Source organism: Eleutherodactylus coqui, chromosome 1 (assembly GCF_035609145.1).
Source record: "Eleutherodactylus coqui strain aEleCoq1 chromosome 1, aEleCoq1.hap1, whole genome shotgun sequence".
Taxonomy (NCBI): Eukaryota; Metazoa; Chordata; class Amphibia; order Anura; family Eleutherodactylidae; genus Eleutherodactylus; species Eleutherodactylus coqui.
In genome coordinates, this window is record NC_089837.1 from 206,200,260 (window position 1) to 206,219,993 (window position 19,734).

Sequence of the window (19,734 nt, forward strand, 5' to 3'; positions counted from 1 at the left end):
TTAGGATCTGAGCCACGTTGTGTCTCTTATTCGGAGAATTCAAACCACGGACGTTAAATGACGTGAAGCGAATACTTCCCTCGTCTGTCCAGGAGGAGAAGGCCATAGCTTGAGGGATTAGGAGGAATCAAAACCGTTAGCTAATGTACACACGGGTTGTTAAACACTGAAGTTCTGGTTGTTACTTGAACGTTTAGGCGGGATGGATATCAGCTAGAGATAGAAGTTAGGGGTGGGAGGAGGTGACGACCACAAATTAAAGAAGTTGAAGGAGGAGGGGGGTAGGAGTTAGGGAGGAGAAGGGAAAAGAGGGGGGGTATATAGGCTGTTGAGGTATAAGATTAAAAGATATGAACAGCTTCCGTGAGTGCCGTGTGGGGAACTCTATGGGAGTTGTGAGGACCAGTGGTTGCAGGAAGTACGCCCCTGTCAAAGAGGTGCCGCTCCCTGCCCCCAGTTAACACGAACATTTTCGAACTCTAGAGCTACAAAATTGCGGTTTAGCCAGATCACTACAGGCGAAGCAAGCCTGGTCGATCGTGCACTACCGCAATGGAACCCCTACAAAAGATATGCATAGATAATAGAACAGGCTAAACATTAACAGTGTGTCCTGCATCATAGAGTGCAAGAGAGAGGTCGCTCTGTGGGTCTAAATCCCATCAGTCAGCTGCGGTAAGATCAAGTATCATGGACCTTAAGTACCCGGTCTTTTTCAAGTGTCTTCCTGTGTCATCTCTTCTCTATTCTTTTTCTTTTTCCCCTTTGGAGATTTGAAATGGCCTGCTTGTTGCCATCCTTCTGGTTGGATTAACAAAGGGAGTTTGGGGAGTTCAGGCAAGGGAAGCCAGCAGGGCAGGTCAATTGGCTCCATCTCAATTTGCTGCCAACACTTCTGCAGATCCTCTGGGGAGCGAATGGTAAATCTTTTCCCTTTGAAGGTGAAGCCCAGGCCGAATGGAAACAACCATGAATACTTAATGTCCCTGGCTCTTAGGGCTTCTAATAGAGGTTTAAGCATTCTGCGTTTGGCTAACGTTGATGGAGCCAGATCTTGATAAAACTGAATGGTCGATCCGTCATACTGTAGATTCTTCTTGTTTCTAGCCGCATCTAGAATTGCTTGAGCATCAGGGAATGCCAAAAGCTTGCATACCACATCTCTTGGTGGGTCTGAAGGCGGTGGGGGTGGTCTCAATGTTCTGTGAATTCTTTCGATAGGTATATTAGCCGCTCTGTCAGGGCCTAGTAAGCTCAAAAAGAGTTCTGTAGCCACCTTTGGAAGTGTTTCCGCCGCCCATGACTCCGGAAGACCCTTGATTCTAACATTACTTCGTCTGTTCCTGTTTTCCAGGTCTTCCTGCATAATTAGGGTGCGGTTAAGTTGGAAATGGTGCTCTTTAATAACTTGTGCCATTTCAATCGAATGAGAGGTGATGTTAGCAGAAGAGGACTCTAGGTCTTCCACCCTCTTCCCTAGATGTCTGAGTTCGTCTTTAATTTCAGATAACTCCGAGATGACCGGTTGTAGTGCCCCCGTAATCAGGTTTCTCATGAAACTTTTAGAAATACGCTCACTGTCTTCCTCTTCCGAGGATGCTTCCTCCTCTCTTTCAGTGTTACGGCTGGCTGACATGGACATGTTTAAAGTTTTTTTTACTGGATGGGTGGGGAGATCTAGAGCTGCGTTCTTTTAGAAATTTTTGCATATCGGATTGCCCTTTAATGGGGCATGGAGTGCTCAGTGCGTCCGCGCTCTTATCTCAGTTAACTTTCCCCATAATGTAAAGCCTTTTATGGTTGAAATGGGGTCCTGCAGTAGTGCCCCTTCCGACCGGCAGATTTAGCTACGATCCATATGGAGTCAGCTTGTTGATATAATCTACTGGTCTTCCTTCGCTAAGTAGGGCACGTGATCTTTTATTGGAGTTCCGTTATAGAATTCCTATAAGAAAAATTAAGGCTGGGCCTGTACACCCCAAATTTATTGCGGGTTTGTGGGTAGGAGAGTCTCTTGGGGGACGTCGGGCAGGCGGGTTGCGGGGGGCTGTTGTGGTGAGATTGAGGAGGAAAGTTCCTAGAGCTCCTTATAGAAGCTCCCGTAAAAATTCAGGCTATGCCTGTGTTTTCAGAGGTCTGTTACCTCCCTGTTGGATGTTGGTTGTATGGACTCTTCTTAGTGTGGAGGTAGATATGAAGGTATGGATAAAGAGTGGATCGGTAGGCTAAGACAAGGGGGGGGAGGGGTAGCTAAGCTGCACAAGGGTGTTATAGTACCGGGAGATTCCCAGCAGGGGGCACCAGAAAAAATTCAGGCTGGGCCTGTGTTACAGATATTAATAAAGGTCTATAAGGAGGACCTCTCAAAGAAAGATCGTTAGAAAAAATTCAGGCCGAGCCTGTGTTCATAAAAAGCACCTTTATCTTGCTTGTTGTATGGTGGATCCTCTTGTTGTGGGACGGGGGGTGTTCAAAAGTGGGGGGTCAGTGAGTAGTGACCTAATGGGAGAGTATGAGTAGGATCTGTGTCCAGAGGGAGAGGGTAAGGGCGCCAAACAGTACTCTATATTAGGTGGAGAATCTGTGAGCTCTTGGATCTTTATGTGCAGCCCCAGTGTTTGTGTGCATCACATCCAGTCCCCTCTTTTAGAAATGCTGTTAAAGATCTGGCCTCCTCTCTTTCCGCACCACTGCACTCGGGCGGCAGGGGGGGGGGCGCTCTGGCGTGAGATGCACAGCTGCTGGCTTATTCTTTCTGGATGTTGTTCCACCCCTATCCCACCGACCGACCCCTTTTCTGGGGTCCTCGGTGGTAGTGGTTATGCGGGGCTCTCACTCCCGCGGGATACTGGGGCTCCGTACTTCCGGTCTGCTCCGGTGTACAGGTCGGGTGCCGGCGCGGGACTCCCTACTGCTGCTCTGCTTCCTCCGGTCGTGGCACGGGCTTCTCCTCCCTGACTGACCTTATTTCAGGACGCCTCGGTAGTTGGTGGGTCCGGAGAGAGTCTTTGATCGGAGGCAGTGCAAGCGGCAAACCTCCGAACTTCCGGTCCGCTCCGGTGTGAGAACCAAGGCCTCCGCTTCCCCTCCGAGGTAGGTCCCAGTCTCTGCTTCAACCGAATCAGTCCCGAGACCCCTCTTTGTAGTCCTCAGCTTGCGAGGCAGCTGATGCTGGTGTTGAGCGGCTTGAGGTTGCTTGAAGATGTCTGCAGGGGAGATAGTTTTTCTCTGCCCGCAGGAGCTCCGAAGCTATGCGACCGCTCTCTCGGCAAGCTAGGCTCCGCCTTGAATATCCTTTTCATTGCAATCAAATGCCCCTCTCTTGTCTCAGAAAATACTAGCTTTTCCACATAGGTGGTGTCTATCTGTCTATACTGTTACTACTGAAATCCCACTAATACTGGGCTTTGCCTATACTGCAGTAACGGAAATGTTACAGGGGTCTGCAGATACAGTTACTACTGAAATGAAACTGATACTGGGCTCTGCCTATACTGCTGCTACTGAAATGTTACTGGGATCCGGCTATACTATTACTACAGAAGTGTTAATAGGGTCTCCCTAGACTTCTGCAACATAACTGTTAGTGGGGTCAGCTTATACCTATGCTACAGGAGTATTACAGGGGTCTGTGCATACTATCGGTGTTCCCATCGTGGTGTTCCACGTACATGGCCCAAAAAAATAACCCAGACTGACTAGGGCATGCAGTGTGGGCCGAAGCCCACCTGTATTTTATCTGACATTCGCTCTGCTGTCCAGGACACTGCAATGGGATATATTTATGTACCGCCGGTGGGTTCCAGAGAGCCACCCATGCTGTGGGTCCACAGGAACTTCACATAGGGGAGTTGTACCTGCCTGTGACTATTTATAGAAAACCCCAGTCTGACTGGGGCATGCAGTGTGGGCCGAAGCCCACCTGTATTTAATCTGACGTTAGCTCTGCTGTCCAGGGCACTGCAATGGGATATATTTATGTACCGCCGGTGGGTTCCAGGGAGCCACCCATGCTGTGGGTCCACAGGGACTTCACATAGGGGAGTTGTACCTGCCTGTGTCTACTTATTAAAAACCCCAGTCTGACTGGGGCATGCAGTGTGGGCCGAAGCCCACCTGTATTTAATCTGACGTTACCTCAGCTGTGCAGGGCACTGCAATGGGATATATTTATGTACCACCGGTGGGTTTCAGGGAGCCACCCATGCTGTGGGTCCACAGGGACTTCACATAGGGCAGTTGTACCTGCCTGTGTGTATTTATAAAAAAAACCCAGTCTGACTGGGGCATGCAGTGTGGGCCGAAGCCCACCTGTATTTAATCTGACGTTAGCTCTGCTGTCCAGGGCACTGCAATGGGAAATATTTATGTACCGACGGTGGATTCAAGGGAGCCACCCATGCTGTGGGTCCACAGGAACTTCACATAGGGGAGTTGTACCTGCCTGTGACTATTTATAGAAAACCCCAGTCTGACTGGGGCATGCAGTGTGGGCCGAAGCCCACCTGTATTTAATCTGACGTTAGCTCTGCTGTCCAGGGCACTGCAATGGGATATATTTATGTACCGCCGGTGGGTTCCAGGGAGCCACCCATGCTGTGGGTCCACAGGGACTTCACATAGGGGAGTTGTACCTGCCTGTGTCTACTTATTAAAAACCCCAGTCTGACTGGGGCATGCAGTGTGGGCCGAAGCCCACCTGTATTTAATCTGACGTTACCTCAGCTGTGCAGGGCACTGCAATGGGATTTATTTATGTACCACCGGTGGGTTTCAGGGAGCCACCCATGCTGTGGGTCCACAGGGACTTCACATAGGGCAGTTGTACCTGCCTGTGTGTATTTATAAAAAAAAACCAGTCTGACTGGGGCATGCAGTGTGGGCCGAAGCCCACCTGTATTTAATCTGACGTCAGCTCTGCTGTCCAGGGCACTGCAATGGGATTTATTTATGTACTGCCGGTGGCTTCCTGGGACCCACCCATGCTGTGGGTCTGCAGGGTCTTCACATAGGGGAGTTGTACCTGCCTGTGTGTATTTATAAAAAACCCCAGTCGGACTGGGGAATGCAGTGTGGGCCGAAGCCCACCTGTATTTAATCTGACGTTACCTCAGCTGTCCAGGGCACTGCAATGGGATTTATTTATGTACCACCGGTGGGTTCCAGGGAGCCAGTCTTACTGTGGGTCCATACGGACTTCACATTAGGGAGTTGTACCTGCCTGTGTATACTTATAAAAACCCCAGTCTGACTGGGGCATGCAGTGTGGGCCGAAGCCCACCTGTATTTAATCTGACGTTAGCTCTGCTGTCCAGGGCACTGCAATGGGAAATATTTATGTACCGACGGTGGGTTCAAGGGAGCCACCCATGCTGTGGGTCCACAGGGAGTTCACATAGAGGAGTTGTACCTACCTGTGTCTACTTATTAAAAACCCCAGTCTGAGTGGGGCATGCAGTGTGGGCCGAAGCCCACCTGCATTTAATCTGACATTACCTCAGCTATGCAGGGCACTGCAATGGGATTTATTTATGTACTGCCGATGGCTTCCTGGGACCCACCCATGCTGTGGGTCCACACAGACTTCCCATAGGGGAGTTGTACCTGCCTGTGTGTAGTTATAAAAAACCCCAGTCTGACTAGGGCATGCAGTGTGGGCCAAAGGCCACCTGCATTTTATCTGACGTTAGCTCTGCTGTCCGGGGCACTGCAATGGGATTTATTTATGTACCGCCGGTGGGTTCCAGGGAGCCACCTGTGCTGTGGGTGCACACGGAATTCCCATTGCGGGGTTGTACCTGCCTGGGACTATTTATAAAAAACCCCAGTCTGAGTGGGGCATGCAGTGTGGGCCAAAGGCCACCTGTATTTAATCTGACTTTAGCTCTGCTGTCCGGGGCACTGCATTGGGACAAACTACAGGAGCAATACAGCGCTAATGAGATGTTCACAGCTACGCTAGCATTGGAGTCTGCTCTAGGCCCACGATTGCCGAGGGTTTGTGCAGAGGCCTGTGTCCTGGGTGCAGTGAAAGTCCGCTTCCTGCCTACGATTGCTGAAGCTGTGGGCCGAGGCCTATGTCCTTGACGCGGTGCAAATCTGCCATGTTTGGCCGCTCAGATTTATTAATTTTTCATGTCTTGGGTTGCCTAGGACCCACCTATGCTGTTGGTGCCCACTTAGTTCCCATTACGCGGTGTTTGACCTGTCTAGCACAAAGACACTGACTGACTTGGGTAGGGGGCAGAGTGCAGATGGCTTTCCCCTTGTGGTGTCGATTGAGCTATGCGACACCTTGACAGAATGAATACTGTGTGGGCACATGGATTCCCCATTGCTATGCCCACGTTTGCAGCTCCTGACGGAGGTGGCACAGGATTGGATTTCTCATTGCTTCTGTACAGCATTGTGGGCTATCGCCCAGCTCCTTTTAAAGAGGGTCGCTGCCTGGCCCTGCCAACCCTCTGCAGTGTGTGCCTGCGGTTCCTCCTCATCACAGATGTACTGAGAAATAGACATGAGGGTGGTGTGGCTATGCAGCCAGCGTGTGGCATGAGGGCAGCTGAAGGGTGCACAGGGACACTTTTGTGTGCGCTGTGGACGCAGGGTCGTGTGGGTGGGTTGGGCAGCATGTAACTCAGGAGAAGAGGCAGCGGTGTGTCCCGCAGGCAGTGATTGTGCTTAGTTGGAGGTAGTGTGGAGCTTAGCTAAGGTGTGCCTTGCTAATGAGGGTTTGTCCGAAGTAAAAATTGTTAGGGGGGGTGCCCACTCTTGCCGCTATTGTGGGTTAATAGTGGGACCTGGGAACCTGAGATGCAGCCCAGCATGTTGCGACTTGCCTGCCCTATCCGTTTCTGTGTCGTTTCCATCACTTTCTTGGGTTTTCCAGATTTTCACAAATGAAAACCTTAGCGAGCATGGGTGATTATACAAAAATGCTTGAGTCGCCCATTTACTTCAATGGTGTTCGTTACTCGAAACGAACTCCCGAGCATCGCGGAAAGTTCGACTCGAGCAACGAGCACCCGAGCATTTTGGTGCTTGCTAATCTGTATTTATTACCCTACATCAAGGGCGATGGTGGCACAGCTGGATTTCACCCAAAACATAAAATATTACTGTCATGGAGTTTTCTTGGCAAATACTATTACTAGCCTATCCTCAGGATAGGTCATCAACATTTGATTGGCTAGGGTCCACTGCTCAGGTCCCTGGCCGATCAGCTGATTGGGTGCTTACTATCAACATCACTACACACGGGGGTACAGAGTGGAAGCTGTTAGCTCCAACCCTATGTAGTGCCCGGCACTCGTAATTGGAGGCAGAGCTCTCAATAAAATTAGTGACATCATTGTCCCTAGCAGTGGACCCCAACCAATCAACTATTGATGGCCTATCCTGAGGATAGGTACTTAAAAAATGTAAAACCGCTGCTTGTCTGTGAAAAGTCTTTAGTAGAGATGAGCGAGCACCTAAATGCTCGGGTGCTCGTTACTTGGGACGAAATTATCGCGATGCTCGAGGGTTCGTTTCGAGTAACGAACCCCATTGAAGTCAATGGGCGACCCGAGCATTTTTGTATATCGTCGATGCTCGCTAACGTTTTCATTTGTGAAAATCAGGGCAATTCAAGAAAGTGATGGGAACGACACAGCAACGGATAGGGCAGGCGAGGGGCTACATGTTGGGCTGCATCTCAAGTTCCCAGGTCCCACTATTAAGCCACAATAGCGGCAATAGTGCCCCCCCCCCCGCACTTTCAGCATAAAGATCATTCTCCTCTGCCACAGCAGTAACAGCTGTGGCAGAGAAGAACGATGTTTGCCCACTGAATTCAATGGAGCCGGCAATACAGCAGGTTCCACTGAAAGCAATGGGCTGCCGGCGTGCGCGGGATGAATTGTCAGGATGGGCTTAAATATAGAAGCCCTTCCCTGCAATTCATCCAGGAATGTGTAAAAATAAAAAAAATATACCGTATATACCGGCGTATAAGGCGACGGGGCGTATAAGACGACCCCCCAACTGTCACCTTATACGCCGGGAATACAGCGGAGCAAAAAATAAAAATCATTACTCACTTCCCCCGGCGTTCTGCGGCGCTGCTGCAGGATGTCGCTCCCTCCTGGTCCCCGGGAGAGCATTGCTTTCTGGACGCAGGGCTTGAAATCCCCGCCTCCAGAAAACACACGTGCCTTCAGCCAATCACAGCCAATGACAATGATGTCATTGAATGGCTGCGATTGGCTGACGGGGTGTGTTAGCTAATCACAGTAGCTTTCTGGAGGCGGGGATTTCAAGCCCTGCATCCAGAAAGCAATGCTCTGCCAGGGACCAGGAGGGAGCGACAGCCTGCAGCAGCGCCGCAGAACGCCGGGGGAGGTGAGTAATGATTTTTTTTTTTTGACACTTTCTTTTTTTTGTATTACCGGCGTATAAGACGACCCCCGACTTCAGAGCAGATTTTTCGGGGTTCAAAAGTCGTCTTATACGCCAGTATATACTTACCTTGTCCCGGCAGACGGAGTTCAGCGCGGCCGGCCTACAGTGGGTGTGAAGGGGGTGTGAGTCAGACCTGCCCCCTGATTGGCTCAGCGCTGAGTCTGACTCACACCCCCTTCACACCCACTGCCGGCCACCGCGGCTGAACTCCATCTGCCGGGACAAGGTAAGTATATATATATATATTTTTTTTATTTTAACACATTTCTGGATGAATTGCAGGGAAGGGCTTATATATTTAAGCCCTTCCCGACAATTCATCCCGCGCACGCCGGCAGCCCATTGCTTTCAGTGGAACCTGCTGTATTGCCGGCTCCATTGAATTCAATGGGCAAACATCGTTCTTCTCTGCCACAGCTGTTACAGCTGTGGAAGAGAAGAATGATTTGTCTTCTATATGTTCTCAATGGGGTCGGCGCTGCTGCCGCCGGCCCCATTGAGCGCATATAGAGAAGAGAACAGGAATCGCAGATCGCAGATAGGTGCGATCTGCGATTTCTATGGCCTAAGAAGGACCGTTGGGGTTCTTGAAGCCTAAAATCACTCCTAACGCTCTCCCTATAGCAGCACCGGGATCAACAGCACTTTCCCTGAACTATGTCAGAATGCATCTGTGGCGAGCCGCGGGCGGGCAGATTTTAATACTCGGGTGACACCTGATCTCGCCAGCCACACACTGCAGGGGGGTGGTATAGGGCTTGAACGTCGCAGGGGGAAGTTGTAAAGCCTTCCCTGTCTTTCTATTGGCCAGAAAAGCGCGCTAACGTCTCAGAGATGAAAGTGAAAGTAACTCGAACATCGCGTGGTACTCGTCTCGAGTAACGAGCATCTCGAACACCCTAATACTCGAACGAGTATCAAGCTCGGACGAGTACGCTCGCTCATCTCTAGTCTTTAGCCTTTATTCATCTGTATCACACATAAATGTCAGATCAAGAGGACGCATTTCAGTTCACAATGAACTTTGGTGACCAAGGTTCGCTGTGAACTGAAACGCGTCCTCTTGATCTGACATTTATGTGTGACACTGATGAATAAAGGCTAAAGATTTTTCACAGACTAGCAGTGGTTTTACATTTTTTGAAGTACCTGTCATGGATTGCCGTGGAGGATTGAGCAGTGGAGCTGCTTCTGAACAGGAGAATCTGGCCTGAATTGAAAGCAGGGGCCTGACGGAGTGAGGTGGTGAGCAGCCAATCCTTTATCCTGAGGATAGGTCATCAATACTATTTGTCCAGAAAATCCCTTTAAACTGGTATTCCATTTGCTGCTCAACAAATAATGCAGGTGGTTGGCCCCTAGTCTGCCTCTCATGACATCAATCAATCCTAAAAAAAAAGGGGGACTTCTTTACCTACCTCTGGTTGGAGTTATACACTCATTGTGAAAAAAAATCAAGCATCTAGAAGGAGTTGTCAGAATCAAATGAAAGTTTATATGTGTGATTGTAATGTTGATATAAGTAAGTGATTACAATATCAGAGAAGAAGGATAATTTTTTTGCGGAAAACAGAACACTTGAAGGAAGATGTGAAACAGGTGGGCATGGAGGCTCTAGTACCCTGCTGTCCCGCCTCTAGCTTGGATACAAGATGTGATACAGGTCAGCATGGAGGAATACAGCTTCTGTATGGTATCCTGCAGTATATCGGCTCACATTTGCTATAACTGAGACTCTAAATTGTGGAAACTTGTAGGCTGTCGGTGCTGGCATCCCAGATGGTCCCAGATATTTTCTATTGGCAATAAATCTGGTGACCGGGCAGGCAACGAAGTGTGGCAATATTGTGGAGGCATTCCTGTAACACCATCACTGTCTGCGGCCGAGCATTATCTTGCTGTAAAATGCCTTTTGAAAGCTGCCATGAAAGGCAACACATGTGGCTGCAGGATGTCCTGAACATATTGCTAAATTGTCATTGTCTCAGTGCTGTAAAGTTGGCTGCTTACTTCAAAAAGAAAATTGATGACATCCGTCAGTAAATAATTTCCCAATCCCAGACTAGCCCTGGCCCTAGCCTTGCCAGCACTGCGTCTAGCTCCTGCTCAATGTCTGTACTCAGACCAGCGAGGAAGAAGTCTCCAAATTGCTCTTCTCTGCTCGCCCCACCACCTGTGCTAGCAACCTCCTCCCCTCACACCTCCTCCAATCCCTCTCCCCAGTGGTCATCTCCCATCTCACTACTATATTCAACCTCTCTCTGACCTCTGGCATCTTTCCCTCTTCTTTCAAGCACGCCATCATATCCCCACTGCTAAAGAAGCCGACTCCGGACGCTATTGATGCTGCCAACTACCGACCCATCTCTCATCTCCCCTTCATCTCTAAACTACTAGAACGCATGGTTTACTCCCACCTTGTAAGCTATCTATCAGAGCACTCTCTCCTAGACCCCCAACAGTCTGGCTCCTGACCTCAACACTTGACAGAAACTGCCCTTACAAGGGTATCCAATGACCTACGGACAGCCAAATCAAGGGGCGATTACTCCCTACTAATCCTCCTCCACCTTTCCGCAACATTTGACACTGTTGACCACAAACTCCTCCTCAGTATGCTTTGCTCCATTGGCCTAAAGGACACTGCTCTCTCCTGGTTCTCCTCCTACCTATCTGACCGCTCTTTCAGCGTCTCCTTTGCTGGCTCTACCTCCCCTCCTCTTCCCCTTGCTGTTGGGGTCTCCCAGGGCTCGGTTCTCAGCCCCCTTCTTTTCTCTATCTACACAGCCCCTATTGGACAAACCATCAGGAGATTTGGCCTCCAATACCACCTGTATGCTGACGACACCCAGCGATACACCTCTTCCCGTGACATCTCTGCACCTTTCCTCCAAAACATCACCGACTGTCTGTCCGCTGTCTCCAATACTATGTCCTCTCTCTACCTAAAACTAAACCTCTCTAGAACTAACTTACTGGTATTTCCACCCTCCACTAACCAAACTCATCCTGACATCTCGATCTCAGTGTGTGGCGCCACCATAACTCTGATCTATCATTTACCCCCTACATCTAATCTCTCGCCCGAACAGGTCAGCTGCACCTCATGAACATCGCAAGAATCTGCTCTTTTCTCACTGTGGACATGCTAAAAATGCTTACTGTTGCCCTAATCCACTCTCAGCTCGATTATTGCAACTCGTTGCTGATCGGCCTTCCCTGCACCAGACGCTACCCTCTCCAATCCATCCTGAATGCCGCAGCCAGGCTCATCTTCCTGTCCAGCCACTACTCGGACGCCTCTGCCCTGTGCCAGTCACTGCACTGGCTGCCCGTTAAATACAGAATTCAATTTAAACTCGCTACCTTCATCCATAAAGCCCTCCACAGCGCAGCGCCCCCCTATATTGCCTCCCTCATGTCAATCCATCACCCAGGCCGGGCTCTCCGCTTTGCTAATGGAACCAGACTGAGCGCCCCTTTAATTCAAACTTCTCATTCCCGCCTCCAAGACTTCTCCAGAGCAGCACCGGTCCTCTGAAACGCACTACCAAAGGCTACCCCAGCAATCCAGGACTCGCAGAACTTCAGGCGTGCTCTAAAAACGCACCTCTTCAGGGAGGCATACCGCATTCCCTAAACAAACCCCACTGTACTCCGCCTGATAACATGCTCCCTGACCTATTGACTGCAATCCCTGCTAGCCATCATAAATCGCTCCTGCAGTTATACCGTTTCTTCCATCACACGGCCAAAAGTCTGACCATTGTCTATGTGTATAGAATCCATCACTCTCCACCTCGCCATACCGTGCACATCTCCAGCCCCTTTACCTTCTGTATCACTCCATTATTTGTAGTATGTAAGCTCATTGGAGCAGGACCCTCACCCCTATTGTTTTCATCAACTGATTACTATGTAACCGTGGTTCTGTAATTTTTGTATTTTTTGTCTCTGTATTCCCCCTGTCTATGTAAGCGCTGTGGAATATGTTGGCGCTATACAAATAAAGATTATTATTATTTATTCCTCAATTTATGGCTCCACACTATTTTCCTCATTGACTAATTGAACAGATATGCCTCTCTAATCCCTCTTTCAAAAGTCTCCTCTAAGGCTGCCTGTCCATGGGCAATAATTCAGCCGTGGGGAACGCAGTTCAAGCTCTACATAGCATTGCTGTGGAGAGCGCTTTCCCCCTGTCCACGAGCGGAGAATCATTGCGATTCTCTGCTCGCAGCCGGCAAATCACAGCATGCGTCGATTTGCCATGATTCTCCGCAGTCAGCCTATCTATTAGATAAGGCTGACAGCGGAGATCCGTCTGCCAGCTCCTGCTCCCGGGCGGCGGCTCCCGCGGCAGAGATCCACCGCAGGACACCGCAACACCTTTGGAGAGGCAGCCTTATAAGCACTCTTATATGGGCAAATACATAGTATGCTTGGCTGAAAAAAGACAAATGAACCCCATTTCGTGTATATTGGTGACATCCGTTTCTCCTGCTCATGTGTATAACTAGAGATGAGCGAGCACCAAAATGCTCGGGTGCTCGTTACTCGGGATGAAATTTTCACGATGCTCGAGGGTTCGTTTCGAATAACGAACCCCATTGAAGAAAATGGGCGACCCGAGCATTTTTGTATATCGCCGATGCTCGCTAAGGTTTCCATTTGTGAAAATATGGGCAATTCAAGAAAGTGATGGGAACGACACAGAAACGGATAGGGCAGGCGAGGGGCTAAATGTTGGGCTGCATCTCAAGTTCCCAGGTCCCACTATTAAGCCACAATAGCGGCAAGAGTGCCCCCCCTCCCAACAATTTTTACTTCTGAAAAGCCCTCATTAGCAATGCATACCTTAGCTAAGCACCACACTACCTCCAACAAAGCACAATCACTGCCTGCATGACACTCCGCTGCCACTTCTCCTGGGTTACATGCTGCCCAACCCCCCCCCCCCCCCCCCCGCATGACCCAGTGTCCACAGCGCACACCAAATTGTCCCTGCGCAGCCTTCAGCTGCCCTCATGCCACACCACCCTCATGTCTATTTATAAGTGCGTCTGCCATGAGGAGGAACCGCAGACACACTGCAGAGGGTTGGCACGGCTAGGCAGCGACCCTCTTTAAAAGGGGCAGGGCGATAGCCCACAATGCTGTACAGAAGCAATGAGAAATCCAATCCGGTGCCACCTCCATCTGGAGCTGCACACGTGGGCATAGCAATGGGGAACCTATATGCCACACACTATTCATTCTGTCAAGGTGTCTGCATGCCCCAGTCAGACCGCGGTTTTTTATAAATAGTCACAGGCAGGTACAACTCCGCAATGGGAATTCCGTGTGCACCCACAGCATGGGTGGCTCCCTGGAACCCACCGGCGTTACATAAATATATCCCATTGCATTGCCCATCACAGCTGAGGTAATGTCATGTTAAATGCAGGTGGGCTTCAGCCCACACTGCATGCCCCAGTCAGACTGGGGTTCTTTAGAAGTGAACACATGCAGTTACAACTCCGTGTGGACCGACAGCATGGGTGGCTCCCTGGAACCCACCGGCGGTACATAAATATATCCCATTGCAGTGCCCAGCACAGTTGAGGTAATGTCATGTTTAATGCAGGTGGGCTTCGGCCCACACTGCATACCCCAGTCAGACTGGGGTTCTTTAGAAGTAGACACATGCAGTTACAACTCCCTGTGGACCCACAGCATGGGTGGGTGCCAGGAAGCCACCGGCGGTACATAAATATATCCCATTGCATTGCCCATCACAGCTGAGGTAATGTCATGTTAAATGCAGGTGGGCTTCAGCCCACACTGCATGCCCCAGTCAGACTGGGGTTCTTTAGAAGTGAACACATGCAGTTACAACTCCCTGTGGACCCACAGCATGGGTGGCTCCCTGGAACCCACCGGCGGTACATAAATATATCCCATTGCATTGCCCATCACAGCTGAGGTAATGTCATGTTAAATGCAGGTGGGCTTCGGCCCACACTGCATGCCCCAGTCAGGCTGGGGTTCTTTAGAAGTGGACACATGCAGTTACAACTCCGTGGGACCGACAGCATGGGTGGGTGCCAGGAAGCCACCGGCGGTACATAAATATATCCCATTGCAGTGCCCAGCACAGCTGAGGCAATGTCATGTTAAATGCAGGTGGGCTTCGGCCCACACTGCATACCCCAGTCAGACTGGGGTTCTTTAGAAGTGGACCCATGCAGTTACAACTCCGTGTGGACCGACAGCATGGGTGGGTGCCAGGAAGCCACCGGCAGTACATAAATATATTCCATTGCATTGCCCATCACAGCTGAGGTAATGTCATGTTAAATGCAGGTGGGCTTCGGCCCACACTGCATGCCCCAGTCAGACTGGGGTTCTTTAGAAGTGGACACATGCAGTTACAACTCCGTGTGGACCGACAGCATGGGTGGCTCCCTGGAACCCACCGGCGGTACATAAATATATCCCATTGCAGTGCCCAGCACAGTTGAGGTAATGTCATGTTTAATGCAGGTGGGCTTCGGCCCACACTGCATGCCCCAGTCAGACTGGGGTTCTTTAGAAGTGGACACATGCAGTTACAACTCCGTGTGGACCGACAGCATGGGTGGGTGCCAGGAAGCCACCGGCAGTACATAAATATATTCCATTGCATTGCCCATTACAGCTGAGGTAATGTCATGTTAAATGCAGGTGGGCTTCGGCCCACACTGCATGGCCCAGTCAGACTGGGGTTCTTTAGAAGTGGACACATGCAGTTACAACTCCGTGTGGACCGACAGCATGGGTGGCTCCCTGGAACCCACCGGCGGTACATAAATATTTCCCATTGCAGTGCCCAGCACAGTTGAGGTAATGTCATGTTTAATACGGGTGGGCTTCGGCCCACACTGCATACCCCAGTCAGACTGGGGTTCTTTAGAAGTAGACACATGCAGTTACAACTCCCTGTGGACCCACAGCATGGGTGGCTCCCTGGAACCCACCGGCGGTACATAAATATATCCCATTGCATTGCCCATCACAGCTGAGGTAATGTCATGTTAAATGCAGGTGGGCTTCGGCCCACATTGCATGCCCCAGTCAGACTGGGGTTCTTTAGAAGTGGACACATGCAGTTACAACTCCGTGGGACCGACAGCATGGGTGGGTGCCAGGAAGCCACCGGCGGTACATAAATATATCCCATTGCAGTGCCCAGCACAGCTGAGGTAATGTCATGTTTAATGCAGGTGGGCTTCGGCCCACACTGCATACCCCAGTCAGACTGGGGTTCTTTAGAAGTGGACACATGCAGTTACAACTCCGTGTGGACCGACAGCATGGGTGGGTGCCAGGAAGCCACCGGCAGTACATAAATATATTCCATTGCATTGCCCATCACAGCTGAGGTAATGTCATGTTAAATGCAGGTGGGCTTCGGCCCAGACTGCATGCCCCAGTCAGACTGGGGTTCCTTAGAAGTGAACACATGCAGTTACAACTCCGTGTGGACCGACAGCATGGGTGGCTCCCTGGAACCCACCGGCGTTACATAAATATATCCCATTGCATTGCCCATCACAGCTGAGGTAATGTCATGTTAAATGCAGGTGGGCTTCGGCCCACACTGCATGCCCCAGTCAGACTGGGGTTCTTTAGAAGTGGACACATGCAGTTACAACTCCGTGGGACCGACAGCATGGGTGGGTGCCAGGAAGCCACCGGCGGTACATAAATATATCCCATTGCAGTGCCCAGCACAGCTGAGGTAATGTCTTGTTTAATGCAGGTGGGCTTCGGCCCACACTGCATACCCCAGTCAGACTGGGGTTCTTTAGAAGTGGACACATGCAGTTACAACTCCGTGTGGACCGACAGCATGGGTGGGTGCCTGGAAGCCACCGGCAGTACATAAATATATTCCATTGCATTGCCCATCACAGCTGAGGTAATGTCATGTTAAATGCAGGTGGGCTTCGGCCCACACTGCATGCCCCAGTCAGACTGGGGTTCTTTAGAAGTGAACACATGCAGTTACAACTCCGTGTGGACCGACAGCATGGGTGGCTCCCTGGAACCCACCGGCGTTACATAAATATATCCCATTGCATTGCCCATCACAGCTGAGGTAATGTCATGTTAAATGCAGGTGGGCTTCGGCCCACACTGCATGCCCCAGTCAGACTGGGGTTCTTTAGAAGTGGACACATGCAGTTACAACTCCGTGTGGACCGACAGCATGGGTGGCTCCCTGGAACCCACCGGCGGTACATAAATATATCCCATTGCAGTGCCCAGCACAGTTGAGGTAATGTCATGTTTAATGCAGGTGGGCTTCGGCCCACACTGCATGCCCCAGTCAGACTGGGGTTCTTTAGAAGTGGACACATGCAGTTACAACTCCGTGTGGACCGACAGCATGGGTAGGTGCCAGGAAGCCACCGGCAGTACATAAATATATTCCATTGCATTGCCCATCACAGCTGAGGTAATGTCATGTTAAATGCAGGTGGGCTTCGGCCCACACTGCATGCCCCAGTAAGACTGGGGTTCTTTAGAAGTGAACACATGCAGTTACAACTCTGTGTGGACCGACAGCATGGGTGGCTCCCTGGAACCCACCGGCGTTACATAAATATATCCCATTGCATTGCCCATCACACCTGAGGTAATGTCATGTTAAATGCAGGTGGGCTTCGGCCCACACTGCATGCCCCAGTCAGACTGGGGTTCTTTAGAAGTGGACACATGCAGTTACAACTCCGTGGGACCGACAGCATGGGTGGGTGCCAGGAAGCCACCGGCGGTACATAAATATATCCCATTGCAGTGCCCAGCACAGCTGAGGTAATGTCTTGTTTAATGCAGGTGGGCTTCGGCCCACACTGCATACCCCAGTCAGACTGGGGTTCTTTAGAAGTGGACACATGCAGTTACTACTCCGTGTGGACCGACAGCATGGGTGGGTGCCAGGAAGCCACCGGCAGTACATAAATATATTCCATTGCATTGCCCATCACAGCTGAGGTAATGTCATGTTAAATGCAGGTGGGCTTCGGCCCACACTGCATGCCCCAGTCAGACTGGGGTTCTTTAGAAGTGAACACATGCAGTTACAACTCCGTGTGGACCGACAGCATGGGTGGCTCCCTGGAACCCACAGGTGTTACATAAATATATCCCATTGCATTGCCCATCACAGCTGAGGTAATGTCATGTTAAATGCAGGTGGGCTTCGGCCCACACTGCATGCCCCAGTCAGACTGGGGTTCTTTAGAAGTGGACACATGCAGTTACAACTCCGTGTGGACCGACAGCATGGGTGGCTCCCTGGAACCCACCGGCGGTACATAAATATATCCCATTGCATTGCCCATCACAGCTGAGGTAATGTCATGTTAAATGCAGGTGGGCTTCGGCCCACACTGCATGCCCCAGTCAGACTGGGGTTCTTTAGAAGTGGACACATGCAGTTACAACTCCGTGTGGACCGACAGCATGGGTGGGTGCCAGGAAGCCACCGGCGGTACATAAATATATCCCATTGCAGTGCCCAGCACAGCTTATGTAACGTCAGCTTTAATGCAGGTGGGCAAAAAATTAATTGGATTAAACTGTAGGCGAGGGCCCCAAAAAATTGGTGTACCAACAGTACTAATGTACCTCAGAAAAATTGCCCATGCCCAACCAAGAGGGCAGGTGAAACCCATTAATCGCTTTGGTTAATGTGGCTTAATTTGTAATTAGGCCTGGAGGCAGCACAGTTAAAATAAAAATTGGTTCAGGTGCAAGTTTCAACGCTTTAATGAGCATTGAAACGTATAAAAATTGTTTACAAAAATTATATGACTGAGCCTTGTGGGCCTAAGAAAAATTGCCCGTTCGGCGTGATTACGTGAGGTTTCAGGAGGAGGAGCAGGAGGAGGAGGAGGAATATAATACACAGATTGATGAAGCTAAAAGGTCCACGTTTTTTATGGTGATAGAGAACAATGCTTCCATCCGCGGGTGCAGCCTACGTATAGTTTAGGTATCGCTGCTGTCCGCTGGTGGAGAAGAAAAGTCTTCTCTTGGCACTGTCGGTTGACAGGCGGGTATGCTTATCCGTGATGATTCCCCCAGCCGCACTAAACACCCTCTCTGACAAGATGCTAGCCGCAGGACAAGCAAGCACCTCCAGGGCATAGAGCGCGAGTTCAGGCCACGTGTCCAGCTTCGACACAGAGTAGTTGTAGGGGGCAGAGGCGTCACGGAGGACGGTCGTGCGGTCGGCTACGTACTCCCTCACCATCCTTTTACAGTGCTCCCGCCAACTCAGCCTTGACTGGGGAGCGGTGACACAGTCTTGCTGGGGAGCCAGAAAGCTGTCAAAGGCCTTAGAGAGTGTTCCCCTGCCTGTGCTGTACATGCTGCCTGATCTCCGCGCCTCCCCTGCTACCTGGCCCTCGGAACTGCGCCTTCTGCCACTAGCGCTGTCGGATGGGAATTTTACCATCAGCTTGTCCGCCAGGGTCCTGTGGTATAGCATCACTCTCGAACCCCTTTCCTCTTCGGGTATGAGAGTGGAAAGGTTTTCCTTATACCGTGGGTCGAGCAGTGTGTACACCCAGTAATCCGTAGTGGCCAGAATGCGTGTAACGCGAGGGTCACGAGAAAGGCATCCTAACATGAAGTCAGCCATGTGTGCCAGGGTACCTGTACGCAACACATGGCTGTCCTCACTAGGAAGATCACTTTCAGGATCCTCCTCCTCCTCCTCCTCCTCAGGCCATACACGCTGAAAGGATGACAGGCAAGCAGCATAGGTACCCTCAGCAGTGGGCCAAGCTGTCTCTTCCCCCTCCTCCTCATGCTCCTCCACCTCCTCCTCCTCAACGCGCTGAGATATAGACAGGACGGTGCTCTGACTATCCAGCGGCATACTGTCTTCCCCCGCCTCTGTTTCCGAGCGCAAAGCGTCTGCCTTTTTGCTCTACAGGGAACATCTCAAGAGGCATAGCAGAGGAATGGTGACGCTAATGATTGCAGCATCGCCGCTCACCATCTGGGTAGACTCCTCAAAGTTTCCAAGGACCTGGTAGATGTCTGCCAACCAGGCCCACTCTTCTGTAAAGAATTGAGGAGGCTGACTCCCACTGCGCCGCCCATGTTGGAGTTGGTATTCCACTATAGCTCTACGCTGCTCATAGAGCCTGGCCAACATGTGGAGCGTAGAGTTCCACCGTGTGGGCACGTCGCACAGCAGTCGGTGCACTGGCAGATTAAACCGCTGTTGCAGGGTGGCAGCGTCCGTGTGGG